The sequence below is a fragment of the Pelophylax lessonae genome, assembly GCF_965119305.1.
Source record: "Pelophylax lessonae genome assembly, chromosome: 5".
NCBI lineage: Eukaryota > Metazoa > Chordata > Amphibia > Anura > Ranidae > Pelophylax > Pelophylax lessonae.
This window is the reverse complement of record NC_138772.1, coordinates 232,059,977-232,075,621: the sequence shown is the minus strand read 5'-3', so window position 1 is coordinate 232,075,621 and position 15,645 is coordinate 232,059,977. Positions and strand designations below refer to the sequence as shown.

The following is a 15,645-nucleotide window of genomic DNA, read 5'->3' as shown; positions in this document are numbered from 1 at the left end:
TAGGTCTTCTGTCACACAGGCAGAGAGAGATCATGAGTTTCAGCTAAGCTGAAACCCCGATCTCTATGTGGCTGTCAAAGAGCCCTTCCCCCCCACAGTCAGTAAGCATTATTAGGCATACATTAACCCCTTTGATCACCCCCAGTGTTAACCCCTTCCCTGCCATTGTCATTTATACAGTAACAGTGCATAATATTTAGGACTGATTACTGTATTAATGTCACTGGTCCCCAAAAAGTGTCACAAATGTCAGTTAGGGGTCCGATCTGTCCTGCGCAATGTCGCAGTCCCGTTAAAAATCCCTGATCGCCCCCATTACTAATAAAAACAAAAAATAAAATAAAAAGTCTGAAAATCTATCCCGTAGTTTGTAAACGCTATAACTTTTGCGCAAACCAATTAAATTACGCTTTTTGGAATTTTTTTTTACCATAAATATGTAGCAGAATACAAATTGGCCTAAACTGATAAAAAAAATTAGACTTTTAAATCTTTTTATTGGGAATGTTTTATAGCAGAAAGTAAAAAATATTGTATTTTTTTCAAAATTGTTGCTCTATTTTTGTTTATAGTGCAAAATCTAAAAACGAGGTGATCAAATACCACCAAAAGAAAGCTCTGTTTGTGGGGAAAAAAAGGACACCAATTGTATTTGGGTACATCGTTGCACGACCGCGAAATTTTTCGTTAAAATAACGCAGTGCCGAATCGCAAAAAATGGCCTGGTCATTAAGGGGGTAAAACCTTCCGGAGCGGAAGTGGTTAAACACAGGAAAACTTGTGTAATAATTACTTATTCTGGCCTGAGTTAGAAGAACAACTCTGTAAACTCTGAACAACATCAAGCAGTAGTACAGACACTTATAGACAGCAGATCCCTGCATAACTATAACTTGCAGTTTTCTAAACAAGTGAAAAATTGAATTATCAATGAAAAACAGGGTCAGAATGGCAAAGAGCATGCATACAGAATAATGCAAAACAGATTATGAAAGCTACACAAACATGGATTCTTTATATCAATGTCTCTGTGTCTCAATCAGGGTATAGTGCCTGCATAGCCCAGTCCCTATAAGACTCAAACTCCAGAAATCTCTATAATAAAACATAAATGTAGGCCAATTACATCCACATTTCAAGTATAAAAAAAAACGGAACCACCTTACATAAGGTGTCCCCATCATAGTGACTCTTGGAGCAGTTGTCCCCATCAGAGTACCCCTTACATAAAGTATTCCCAACAGAGTACACCCTTACATGAGGTATCCTCATCAGAGTATCCCATTCAATCAAGTTTCCCCACTAGAGTACACTTTTACATGAGGTATTCCCATCAGAGTATCCCCTTACAGATGATGCCCCCCATCAGAGTACCCCCATATTTCAGATAGCCCCATAAGATTGCCCTCATGAATCAGTTGTCCCCACTGGAGTACCCCCTGTAAGATTGGGGTGATTAGACTTAAAACGGTAGGTGCATTTACAATGGGTTGTCCAGAACTATATTTTAAGTGCATGGCAACCCACTTTTTTTTTTAAAGCAAGTCCCAGTTCATACAGATAGCTTTTCTCACGCAGGGGTTCTCACCATCACTGAGAAAACATAACATTCAGCCTCCTGGCTTTCTTGTGGCAGCTTTACTGCTCCGAGTACATTTGCAGGGTCTTCCTGACCATCAGTCCCTCATGGACTTTCTCTCAGGCTTGCGACTTCTTCTGTATCAACCGGTCCTTGATGCAGGTGAGCATCTCACATGGCTCCCTTCACACACTCTGACCTCCCTCAGGAGAGTGGGGCCCTGAGCTCTATCTCTGGCTCTATTATGAAGTCAGCACACACCTGAATAATCAGTGTGCTTTCTTCTCTTAAAATCTGGCATAAACCACCAATCTACTGAGTAGCACGGGGTCACCCTGCTACACCCCTTAAATCGGTTGTCCCCATCACAGTACTACCTTTTATCAGGTGTCCCCATCAGAGTCACCCTTACATCAGATGTCCCTATAGCCGTGCCTCTTACATAAAGTAAAGAACAGGTGTTCTCATATAGGAGATACATATCACAACAGGAGACAGATGTACAAAAGTGGTTTCATTAAAATGTACATTTATTAGAACAATTCATATAAAACATGAAATATTTTAAAAGGTGGGCCCTAAGGCTGAAGCCTAATCCAATCCAACAGGGAAATAACAAAAGGGAAGGATTATCCTCCCTATAAAAATGTTGTATGTGTGTACCCAACGTTTTGACTACAGACAAGATAAATATAATAATACAAATGATGAATACGTAAGTACAAGTGCCCTTGTCTCTGTATCAGGTTTGCCGTCTCTGACCGTCTCCTGTATCAGGTTTGCCGTCTCTGACCGTCTCCTGAATCAGGTTTGCCGTCTCTGACCGTCTCCTGCATCAGGTCTGCCGTCATATAATGTGCTAGTATGTAAGCACATTATGCATTTACTTTGCAGGTAAGAAAAAAAAAAAAAAAGTGCAGAGTTTACTTCCTCTTTAAAGGGTGCTGTGACTGACAAAAGTTTGAGAAATACTGGTTTAGTCCCATCAGTTTCAGTCCCTTTTCTGTTTACAAGAAAAATGGATTCAGTTTACATCAATTTAACATAAGTTTTTTTTTTTAATCCTCTGCCAATGCAAAGCCAGACAGTTTGTCCATTTAAATCCGTTTTTCCTCCGTTCCATTTAAAAAACAGAAGTTAACAGGGGCAGATGTCAGCAGACGATCATGCGTTTGACCATAAAAATACACTGACGTCAACAGATGGATGAAAAACAGACAGACGGAACGCCCGTGTGAAATGGACCTTAGAGTTTGTTTTTTTAGGCCCCCCCGCCAGCTCTAGACCCGAGAACTGTGGAATCACATGACTACTCATGGCTCGCTTCTCAGTCTGTTCTGAGCAGAGACTGTCAGTCGCTGCTCTCTACTCTGCCTCTTTAGCGCCAGGCAGGAGAAGGGGCAGGTGCAACTGTTTACCTGTCAATTACTGCAGATGGCATGAGGCCTTATCCGACGATCTGCGCATGCGCAATAGTGACGTACTGCAGATCGTCGGCTAACACCTCCGACGATTAGCTTGCGTGATATCAAGCCTGCTCGTGCGCAGATCGTCAGAGGCATTATCCGATGATCTGCAGTAATGGACAGAACACATATGCGCAGAGAGAGCCTCTTATGATCTGCGTATGCACAGTGTTGATGTCACGTCAGTTGCCGTCAGAGGCATTATGCGACGATCTGCAGTAATCGACAGAACACTGCGCTTTGAGAGGGGGTGGGGGGAAGGGAGAGCTGGGGGGGAAGGGAGAGAAGGGAAGGTTGGAAAGGATTTTAAGGTGAAAACAAAGTGGTGCCGTCTCCATGATAATATTTGTTGATGTTGCCTCCCCTATGGAACTCAGTTTTATATCCTTGCAGTGGACTTATAAAGGAAGCCCCCATTTCCGTATTCGGCCTAGGCTGGGTGGGAGAAGGGGAGGCAATAAACTGCAGGAGGTGGGAAGGGTAGGAGAGACCACACAAACTCCCTAAAATTGTTGACATTTAATGTTAGAAGATTAAACAAGCCAACTAAAAGACACAAAGTATTAGAAGAGCCTAGATGAAATTGCACAGGATACAAATATGAAAATATATTCAAAATATTACACAAACTGGTATTATGGAGATTCACCAACTAAAAGGGGGTAGCAAATGGTTTAGCTAAGGCCGTGAGATTCTCTCTTGAGGAAAGACTGGTTGATCCAGAAGGACGATATATTTTCCTGAAGAGACAACTACAGGGCATGGAATGTAATATCTATTGTCCAAATAAAAATCCGAGAGGGTACTTGAGAAAAAAATATTAGATAAGCTGATTTTTTTAAAAAAAAGGTAATCTGTTTTTAGCAGGTGATTTAAACTTCTGCATGGATCCAACTCTGGACTGTACGTCGAGTGCACGGGCGATGAGAGGACTTCAACTCAGGATGGTAAGGAAGAAGCTTTTTCATTGCCAGCTAGTAGACCCTTGGAGAATCCAACATCCTGGGGAGAGGGATTATTCCTTCCATTTCCCTGTGCACTCTATGTATTCAAGATAAGATGATATAATGATAGAACACAGGTTGATAAAAGCAGTTGTCAGTACATCAATAGGGACAATGACCATATCCGACCATGCCCCAATCATTATGGAAATAAAACTCCCAGGGTCTCAGAGAAAGATAAATATCTGGAGAATAAAATGAAGATCTGATACAGGATGCAGAAGTAGGAAAAAGGACAGAGAAAGAACTGGAACATTACTTTTTAGAGAATGAAACCCCAGATATCCTCATAGCTACGACAGGGGAGGCCCATAAAACATATACCAATACTCGTGTCAATAGGCTCCAGGAAAAAAAAAAGGAAAGAACTACTCATATAAATAGACTAATAACAGAAATACACAATCTAGAACAAAAACATAAAAAGAGCTTGGAGGACGGGATACAAAAAGCCTTAGTATTAAAAAGAGATGAACTGAGGGAGCTACTGGAGAAAGAGACGGTAACTTTAAAAGGGTTGCTAGGGAAATATATAGGGGGGGGGGATAAACAAGGAAAATACCTAGCAAGTATATTAAAGAGCAAAAATCGAACAACTACATAGAAAAAATAAAAAATAATAGGGGGGAACTGGTTCACTCAACAACAGAAATAGCTGAAGCATTTTCAAGTTATTATAACGCATTATATACTGTACAGCGAAAGGAATCACATGAAGCAGAACAAAAAAGAAAGCAGAGGATACAAAAATATATAAAGAAATCAAAATTACCTAAATTATTAACTGACAAACTACTAGCTCTAGAGACACCAATCTCTAATCTAATCTCTAGATAATGGAGGCATTGAAAAAAAATTTCCGACAGGGAAAAGCCTAGGACTGGACAGGTATACTACCTGTTACAATAGAAGGTTCAAGGAAATATGAGTTTCAAAACTTTGCACATATATGAAAAAAAGGGGGAAGATGAGAGTAGAATCATTGCAGGCTGTTATAACGGTATTACCTAAAGAAGGGATAGATGCAACCCTATGTTCTAGTTATAGACCAATAACATTGTTAAATGCCGATACAAAACTTTACGCAAAAGTGTTAGCAACTCGATTAAAAGACTTAATGGCAGAGTGGATCCATGCAGATCAGACCAGATTTATTCCAGGAAGAGAGGGGAAAGATAAATGGGATCAGGACACTATTGCTATTACATAAAGCTAGAGGTCTTATTACTCCAGCCCTCCTGTTGTCAATAGATGCTAAGAAAGCCTTTGACAGGGTGGACTGGGAGTTCATGTTTAAAACAATAGAGGATCTGGGTATCGGTCCAAAAATGACTCAATGGATAAGAGCACTATATTGGAATCCAACAGCACCAGTAAAGGTGAATGGTAATTTATCATCCCAGTTTGAAATGCACAACGGGACAAGACAGGGATGTCCTCTCCCACCCCTGTTGTTCATCCTGTCGCTAGAACCACTACTAGCGTCTATAAGGAACAATGTAGATATAGGGGAAGTAAAGGTTGGACAGGAGGAACATAAAGTTGCATCATATGCGGATGATGTTCTGTTTTACATTACCAACCCTAAAATAACCCTCCCAAACATCATTAAAGAGTTAAAGAGATACAGGGAATTATTGAATTTTAAGATCAACCCAATAAAGTCAGAAATCTTGAATAGTGGGCTAAATAAAAAAGAAGAACCGGCATTACAGAGGGAATTTCCATTTACCTGGGCAAAGATAAAATTAAAATATCTTGGGATAAATTTAACTCCATTATTAGACAACCTGTACCATGCCAACTATATACCTATGTTCAACGAGAAAAAAGCAGATATTAGAAAAATGGCTGGGGAGAATAAACATAATCAAGATGATAATATTGCCCAAAATCTTATATAGATTTCAAATGCTACCAGCCGCTATTCCATCGGCATACTTTGAAACAATGATAGTCCCCTTTCACACGGGCTTTCCGATCAAGTCCGCCTGTCGGGTTTTTCAGGTGGACCTGATCGGATGCTCTATGGAGCAGCAGATGTCAGCAGAGACCGCTCTGCTGACACCCGCTGCTATCCGATCCGATCCTGTCCGTGAAATCCGGACGGATGGAAACCCTATTTTCCATCCGTCTGGAGGATAGGATCGGATAAGATCGGATGAAAACGGACAGGCAGTCCGTTCTCATCCGATCTTCCATACAGGGGAGTGGGGACCTATGTCTGTCTCTGCAAAGTAAGCGGAGACGGAGCTGTCGTCCGCCTGCTCAGCGGGGATCGGCGGATCGATCCACGCTGAGCAAAACTGAGTCTGTCGGGCGCACCACCCGTGTGAAAGGGGTCTTTTTGAAGATCATTTGGCAGGGGGGAAAAGTCTAGATTACAATATATACGGCTCTTAATAGAGATAAATAACAGGGGGGATTAGCAATACTAGACATTAAAAGCTATTATACCGCAGTTATAATTTGACGTATGATAGAGTGGACAAAAATATATTCAGATAAAAGATTGGTTAAGATTGAAACCACACTAAGTAGAACACAATTATATAGGAATATCTGGATCCCACCAAAATATAGGGAAATACATGAAGATATGCATAAAATGACGAGAGTTGTATACAAAATTTGGGACATGCTTCACAGACCAGCCAAATTGAAATATAACTCTCCTTTAATAATTAGAAGGCACACAATATTTTGCCCTGGGTAACAAGAATCAATTTGGCAACTGGGTAAAAAAACACGCAGTTAAAAGATATAACACAGAGCGGAAAGATAAGGCCATATCACAAACTCGACACTAGGGGAGGAAACATGAGATTGAATGAATGGAGATAGCTTCAGTTAAAACATTTTGTGAGATTCCTGCCTCAACCCATTAGATCTGAAAAAGTGCAGAACCTTGTGGAAAAACGTTGTAATCCACTAAAAAAAATAAAACATAGTATATCTCAGGTATACAAGATGTTTACTGAGATGGGAGGTCTGGGGAAACCTTCATTCATAGAAACTTGGGAAAAAGAGATAGGATCACGTTTAAAAGAGCACAAAGTGAATACTATACCGAGAGCCGTACATCACTCCGCAATAGATGTGAATACTATAGAAATGAATTATAAATGTCTATTGAGATGGTACATAACGCCGGTAAAAGCACATAAATACCAGCCAGAGAAATCAAAACTATGCCGGAGGGGTTGTAAGGTGCAGGGCACAATGTTTCATTCCTGGTGGGAATGCCCTAAGATCCGTGCCAGAGTTGTATAAAGTACTCGAAACCCATACTTGAGTAAAAGTACAAGTGCTCCATCAAAAAGTGACTTGAGTAGAAGTACTAAAGTATTCAACATTTTTTGTACTTAAGTATTGCAAGTAGTTTTTTTAAAAAAATTTTGCTACTCAAGTACTGAAAGTAAAAGTACAAGTACTGTGTTATGTAGTTATTAAAGAAAGAAGTCAAAAGTTTGAACATCATATTGTCTTTTATTATTTCAAATGCAGCTTTTATTTATGCATACAGTAGCTTTTATTTTCGTATGCGCTGATAATACACATGTTTTGAGCTTCATGAAATCAGCCATCTATTGTTCTGGCAGTGGTAATTTTTATAATAGTAACGAGTAACTATGCAGCACAAAAAAAAATATTGGAGTAGAAGTATTGAAATCATTGAAAAAATGTAGTGAAGTAAAAGTGGAAGTAGGAGAAAAAAATTCTACTCTAGGAAAGTACAGATACCGCATTTCGGTACTTAAGTACAGTAGTGAAGTAGTTCTACTTAGTTACTATACATCTCTGTCCGTGACTACTGGCAGAATGTACAACAGCTTATTAGAGAAATCACAGGAATGAGCATTACGGATGGATGACCCATGGTCGTGCTTATTTCACAAAACAGAGAAACCTCAAAAGCAATATAGAAACATGATTGTTCCAAACCTGATAAATGCAGCAAAGGGGGCAATACCAAAAAAATGGTTAGATACAGATAGCCCTACCCTTAGAGATTGGTGCAGCAGAAATGAATATATATACATATATCTACCATGGAGTACCTGGGCAGTAGAGATAAGGAACAAGCAGAAAGTTTCTCAAGTAAGTGGAGGAAATGGGCAGATTTCAAAAAGACCAAAAAAATTACACAGAAATCTGGGTTGACTATGGGGCGACTGAAGACTAGAGTCATGTAAATGTAAATAGAGGTGTAGGAGGGGCACAATAAAGGAGTAGAGGGGTAAAAAGAAGGGGGAGGGAGGGTATACGGGTATCGGGATATAGGGGGAAAAAATGTTATTGGAATGATTGAAGTACCTTTTTATTTGTTTGTACATACTGAATCGAAAAAACAACACTGCGCTTTGCTGATTGTCAGATAATGCCTCTGACGACCTGCGCAGTGTTGACGTCACACCAGCTGAAGTGACATACTGCGCATGCACAGATTGTTGAAGGCATTATCCAACGGTCTGCAGTAATCGTCAGAACACACATGCGCAGAGAGAGTGAGGTAGAATCAGATTCTGCCTCTGTGCTTTGCTGATTGTCAGATAATACCTCCAACAATCTGCGCATGCGAAGTGTTGATGTCAGGACAGCTAGCATTGGAGGCTGACGACCTGATGAAACGCGTAGGAGGATACCGAGTCTCGGGACACTCCGTGATGCACGCCTATTACCACAGCACACATGTGAGTTGCCACTCTGTTGCTTTTTAATAATAAAGTCTCCTGACAATATTACGCTATGGAAGTTGTTCCCCTTCTTTTCCATACTTACTTGTCTTGAGAGGAGCGGGCACGGTCAGTACGGAAGCCGGTGCAGGACCTGGTTGTGGCTCTGGATTTCATATATGCTGAATACAATCCTTGTCATGGGGATCATTGTGTTGTGGTAAGAGGCTAATTTTATTCCTTGGTGGTGGAATCTCTGCACTGGGATATTGGAGTTTGGAGTGCCTGTACCCCTTTGGGAGCACATATTTCGGAAGAATATTAACATCTCTGTTGTGATATGTGTGGACTTTATAAGGATTTATGGACTGTGCGGTTCATCCTAATATCACGTTTTAAGCGCTACACCTATTATTGCTATATTGAAGGCATTATCCAACAATCTGCAGTAAGCGACAGAACACTGCGCTTTGCTGATCGTCAGAAAATGCCGCAGACCATCTGTGCATGCGCAGTGTTGACGGTCAGCTGGTGTGATGTCACTACTGTGCAGATCATTGAAGGCATTATTCGATGATCTGCCATAGTTGACAGAACACTGCGCTTTGCTCAGATAATTGTTTAGATTGTCAGATAATGCGCCCGACATTCTGCGCATGTGCAGTGTGATGTCACTCTTGTGCATGCGCAAATCATCGGCGCCATTATCTGACGATCTGCCATAATTGACAGAACACTGGCTTTGGCACTGAGAGGCAGATTCAAGCAGCTAGGTGGATCCTGACAATATGGTCGGGATCCTTCTAGAGCTGCTTTGTGACCATCGACTGACTCTGGGTCGCAGAACAGCAAAAGTGCACTTCTGTGATCCACAGAAAAGTGAAGAAGTGTGACCAGAAAAGCTTTGCTCATACTTCTCTTTTAATCCTGGGTGTAGAACTACATAAGGTTCCCCATTGATACATTATCCATAGAACTTCTGTACTTTGATAACACTTGTCACCCTCAATATTCCTGGTAGAAAGGTGAGGAAAGTTTGAGCTCATTACTGCAGAGGTATTGATGGATGAATGCACAGAGCCCAGGCACCCCAGGCAGCCATGCAGGGCCCCTCCATTGGTGCTCTCCCTCCCGGAGCACAGAGTCCTGAGGGCAGACAATAGAGGTGGGAGGGAGAGGAGGGAGCGGTGTGGCCGGTCTAGCACAGGATGGGGTGGTGGCTTGTGTCGGAGGCGCCTGCTCAGAGCACAGAGGTGGAGGGGGAGGACTCTACAACTACTTTTGCTGACTGTCACGTTAGTGTTTTGGAAAGTTCCCCTTGCGGAGTGATAGCGGAGAGGGAAGAGAAGACATTACCCTCCTCTCCTCTCACACCTCGTCTACAAATGCTCTCCGGAGGACTCTGTCTGTATGGGAGAGTGCGGAGTGCGGCGTTCCCTCGGCTCGGTGGCGGATTTCCCAGCTCCCTCCTGAGGTGATTGATCGGACAGAGCCCCGCCTCCAGCAGACCTATTCAGGTACGTTGTGGCCGCATTCCCTTCTAGGAGCGCTCCATTCTAGACTCCTGCTCACCCCCGGGCTGAGTCCTGCTGCAGTGATTGGATGGGGAAGAAAACATGGAGCAAGCAGCTTAAAGTCCACTTCTGTGACTACACTTCATACTGCTGGTGGAATCTGTATAGGGGATGAGTTCTATTATCTCTTATAGTTCTGGAAACCAAACGTTGTATGGATTTTATAACATGTTACATTGTTCCACCATGGAAGGATACATCTGCCATACCTGAGGGATCCCTGTGGAAGTGGAGAATCACCTCTGTAGTCCCTGATACTCATCACTGCTGTCTTTCAGCTCCTGTACCCTTCTCATAGTAAATACAGGAGGGCACTCAGTATAGGCACCATTCACACAACGCCTTCTATTTCTTTTCATGATTGCAAACTATTTTCTGATTGGAGGATGTTGTGACATCACCGCTTCCAAACTCTATCAAATCAGAGTCTGCCTTGTATTCATTAAGAAAATCCAAGAGGTTCTGTGAATGGCACCCATTCAGGGCAAGCGATCTCTTGTGTTTACTATGCTGCAGGTCAGCCATTTGGCACACGACCCAGAAGATAGCAGCGATCACTATAGAATCGGCAACCACTTCATCGATTGCTAGCGTCTGACTACTGCAGCGATTTACTAGCGTCTGACTACTGCAGCGATTACTAGCGTCTGACTACTGCAGCGATTACTAGCGTCTGCCTACTGCAGCGATTTACTAGCGTCTGCCTACTGCAGCGATTACTAGCGTCTGACTACTGCAGCGATTACTAGCGTCTGACTACTGCAGCGATTACTAGCGTCTGACTACTGCAGCGATTACTAGCGTCTGACTACTGCAGCGATTACTAGCGTCTGACTACTGCAGCGATTACTAGCGTCTGACTACTGCAGCGATTACTAGCGTCTGACTACTGCAGCGATTTACTAGCGTCTGCCTACTGCAGCGATTTACTAGCGTCTGCCTACTGCAGCGATTACTAGCGTCTGACTACTGCAGCGATTACTAGCGTCTGACTACTGCAGCGATTTACTAGCGTCTGCCTACTGCAGCGATTTACTAGCGTCTGCCTACTGCAGCGATTACTAGCGTCTGACTACTGCAGCGATTACTAGCGTCTGACTACTGCAGCGATTTACTAGCGTCTGACTACTGCAGCGATTTACTAGCGTCTGACTACTGCAGCGATTACTAGCGTCTGACTACTGCAGCGATTACTAGCGTCTGACTACTGCAGCGATTACTAGCGTCTGACTACTGCAGCGATTTACTAGCGTCTGCCTACTGCAGCGATTTACTAGCGTCTGCCTACTGCAGCGATTACTAGCGTCTGACTACTGCAGCGATTACTAGCGTCTGACTACTGCAGCGATTACTAGCGTCTGACTACTGCGGCAATCACTGTAGAACCAGCAACTACTGCGGCGATCACTAAAGAATCCTGGGGCAGTCACTGTAGAAACGGCAGTTCCTGCGGCAGTCACTGTAGCATCTGCAACTACTGCAGCGGATCCTGCAGCAGTCACTATAGAAACAGCGGTTCTTGCAACAATCACTGTAGTATCGGCAATTACTGTGGCAATCGCTGTAGAATCAGCAACTATTTTAGCAATCGCTGTAGCATCTGCAAGTTCTGCAACTACTGCAGCGATCACTGTGGCATTTGCGACTACTGCAGCGATCACTGTGGCATCTGTGACTACTACAGCGATCACTGTGGCATCTGTGACTACTGCAGCGATCACTGTGGCATCTGTGACTACTGCAGCGATCACTGTGGCATTTGCGACTACTGCAGCGATCACTGTGGCATCTGTGACTACTGCAGCGATCACTGTGGCATTTGCGACTACTGCAGCGATCACTGTGGCATTTGCGACTACTGCAGCGATCACTGTGGCATTTGCGACTACTGCAGCGATCACTGTAGCATCTGTGACTACTGCAGCGATCACTGTGACATCTGTGACTACTGCAGCGATTAATAGCTTCTGACTACTGCGGCAATCACTGTAGAAATGGTGGTTCCTGGGACAGTCACTGTAGAAACGGCAGTTCCTGCAGCGATCACTGTAGCATCTGCGACTACTGCAGCGGATCCTGCAGCAGTCACTATAGAAACAGCGGTTCTTGCAGCAATCACTGTAGTATCGGCCATTACTGTGGCAATCGCTGTAGAATCAGCGACTATTTTAGCGATCGCTGTAGCATCTGTGACTACTGCAGCGATCACTGTGACATCTGTGACTACTGCAGCGATCACTGTGACATCTGTGACTACTGCAGCGATCACTGTGTCATCTGTGACTACTGCAGCGATCACTGTAGCATCTGCGACTACTGCAGCGATCACTGTAGCATCTGCGACTACTGCAGCGATCACTGTAGCATCTGCGACTACTGCAGCGATCACTGTAGCATCTGCGACTACTGCAGCGATCACTGTAGCATCTGTGACTACTGCAGCGATCACTGTGACATCTGTGACTACTGCAGCGATCACTATTGTTTGACTACTGCTGCAATCACCATAGAATCAGCAGTTCCTGGGACAGTCACTATAGAAACGGCGGTTCCTGCAGGGATCACTGTAGCATCTGCGACTCTGTTGGCGATCACTGTAGTATCAGCGGCTCCTGTGGCAATCACTGTAGAATCGGCATTATATCCATCCAAGCTGAAGCAATGTAACTAGGACCCCTTTCACACTGGTGCACTTTTGTCGCCCTAAGGGCAAGTTCACACCACAGAAATGCAGACTGCATGTGTTTCTGTATGTGCATTTTTGATGGTTCTGGTGTGTTTTTGATGCTTTTTCAATGTTTTTAAGTTTTTATTTATTTATTTATTTTTTTGCTGTAATGCACTTTTGATGCATTTGGATGTGTTCAGGGGTGTTATTTTTGCGTAACGCATCAGAAGCGCATGAAAATGCAGCGTGTCTGTGTTTTTTTGTCACATGCCAGTGTTTCACAGGTGCAGGCTGGGAGTCAGGAAACCAGAAGGCACACCAAAAATGCATTAAAAAAACAATATGTGTATTTGAGAAATGCATACCGCATTTATAGGAACACCGGTGTGAAAGGGCTCTAAGTAATAATATCCTATCATGGGGTTCAGCTTTTAAGAATATGTAAACCCAAAATGTCATATTCCTGAGAAGTGCCTGCTGTACCATGTACTTGTGAGGAAAAGTCTCCTGCTCTCTTTGTATTGGTTCCTTTATGTGAAATCTCTGGTGTTCCCGCCATTCCCTCTACTTTCCCGATATAAACTGACCACACTAAGCAGGAGAACACATCTTGGTCATGCTGGGAACTCGGCCTGCTCTCCTCCAATGATAAGACTTCTGCTGACATGTCCCCCCTGCACTTTCACTGGAAAGATCAGCATGCTGCTGTTTCTCCTCCTCAGCTCTCTAAACTCCTTATGTTTATTTATTGGGATTTTCTTTTAAATCAAAAACCTGTATCAGAATACATTTTTGCCATAATATATGAAGAAATTAGATTTTCTATTGAATATGTTTTATAACAGAAAGTAAAAATTAATATTATTTATTTATTTATTTATTTTTTTTTCAAAATTGTTTTGCTTATGTTGCAAAAAATAAACCCAGCGGTGATCACATACCACCAAAAGAAAGCTCTATTTGTGTGAAAAAAAAAATATCAATTTTGTTTGGGTACAGCGCTGCATGACCGTGCAAATACCAGATAAAGTAGCACAGTGACAAATAGCAAAAAAATGGCCTAGTCATGAAGGTGGTAAAATCTTCTGGAGCTAAAGTGGTTAAAAAAAAGACTTATCCAAAAGGGGAAGTTCCACTTTAAGGCCCCCCCCCCTCAATTTTGACAGGTACCTGCTCTTTCTTCCTCCTTGCAGTCTTCTAGGAAACACGTGACCGGTCCCAGAAGACTGCAGGACCATTGACAATGCACAGCTCATGTGTGCATACGGCTGTGAAGCTGCAAGCTGTCACAGTTGTGTGTCCACAGTTAGGATGCCGGGGACAGAAGACGGGAGATGCAAATGGCTGGGGTGAGCACAGCGCTGGATCTTGGGACAGGTGAGCGGCTGTTAAATAAAAGCTTACTAAATGTCAGCAGCTACAAAAACTTTTTGACTTTTTTTAATTTTTACTCAGGAGACTGGAGCTCCTCTTTAAGTTTCGCTTTAAGATCAACTGTGGGTTTGTCTCTGTACACCATCGGAGTGCCTGTCTCTGTACACCATCGGAGTGCCTGTCTCTGTACACCATCAGAGTGCCTGTCTCTGTACACCATCAGAGTGCCTGTCTCTGTACACCATCAGAGTGCCTGTCTCTGTACACCACCAGAGTGCCTGTCTCTGTACACCACCAGAGTGCCTGTCTCTGTACACCACCAGAGTGCCTGTCTCTGTACACCACCAGAGTGCCTGTCTCTGTACACCACCAGAGTGCCTGTCTCTGTACACCACCAGAGTGCCTGTCTCTGTACACCACCAGAGTGCCTGTCTCTGTACACCACCAGAGTGCCTGTCTCTGTACACCACCAGAGTGCCTGTCTCTGTACGCTTTGCACCTGTTACTGGTTATCAAGGACCCTGTTGGCTTTAAAGGCAACAGCCTCCCAGCAATCAGTGACATTGACAGTGGGCAGAGCCTAATGATGGATGCTGAGGGACTAGTTCCCCTTGTGATTGACAGCAGGCAGTGGATGAATTCTATAGTAAATAACAGGCTGCCTATTGGCTTTGGAATCCACTCACTATCTGCTGTCATTTACAAAGGGAGCGGACCTGATGGGGAACTAGTGTCTCTCCCATCAGGCCCGGCCCACCCAGGTACTAAACGCCTAGACTGCTGCACTGTCTGTCTGTCAGTTATGGAGCTCGGCTGCGCTGAGGATAGAGGGTCTGTATGGTCACTTTGGCCTCATTGCACCTCAGCCTGTAGTGTTTGCCTTCAAATTCATCTTCCAACAGGTACATGAATCCATTGCTTGCACTGACATTTGCAGTGCTTATGGACACGTGTTTCAAATTGCTCAGGTGTTAACTGGACCTATTCCCCATTCGAACTAGGGTAGCCTGTAAAATCACATAATTTTGCACACATTCACAAAAATACAAAAACCATGGGGTTGATTTACTAAAACTGGAGAGTGCAAAATCTGGTGCAGCTGTGCATAGAAGCCAATTATCTTACAGCAGGGACGTGTGCGAGGTCGGTGGCTGGGGAGGCACTGGCCAGTATCAGAGCCAGATACAACCCCCACATTATTTAGTGAATGAACCTCCACATTACCATTTAGTGAATAAACCACACAATGTAGCCGAGCGCTGTGACAAAAAATGTCATCTTCAGCCAATTGGCTTACGCTTAAA

General features: G+C 43.3%; 1 protein-coding gene across 1 annotated transcript in view; it reads left to right on the top strand.

Annotated features, from left to right (window-relative positions):
• Positions 1 to 9,966: 9,966 nt before the first annotated feature.
• TNS3 (tensin 3) overlaps positions 9,967 to 15,645 on the top strand; it is a 504,601-nt gene continuing 498,922 nt past the window's right edge. The window contains exon 1 of the mRNA XM_082257842.1: positions 9,967 to 10,242. The gene's annotated coding sequence lies outside the window, so the exon portion shown is untranslated. The remainder of the gene's footprint in view (positions 10,243 to 15,645) is intronic.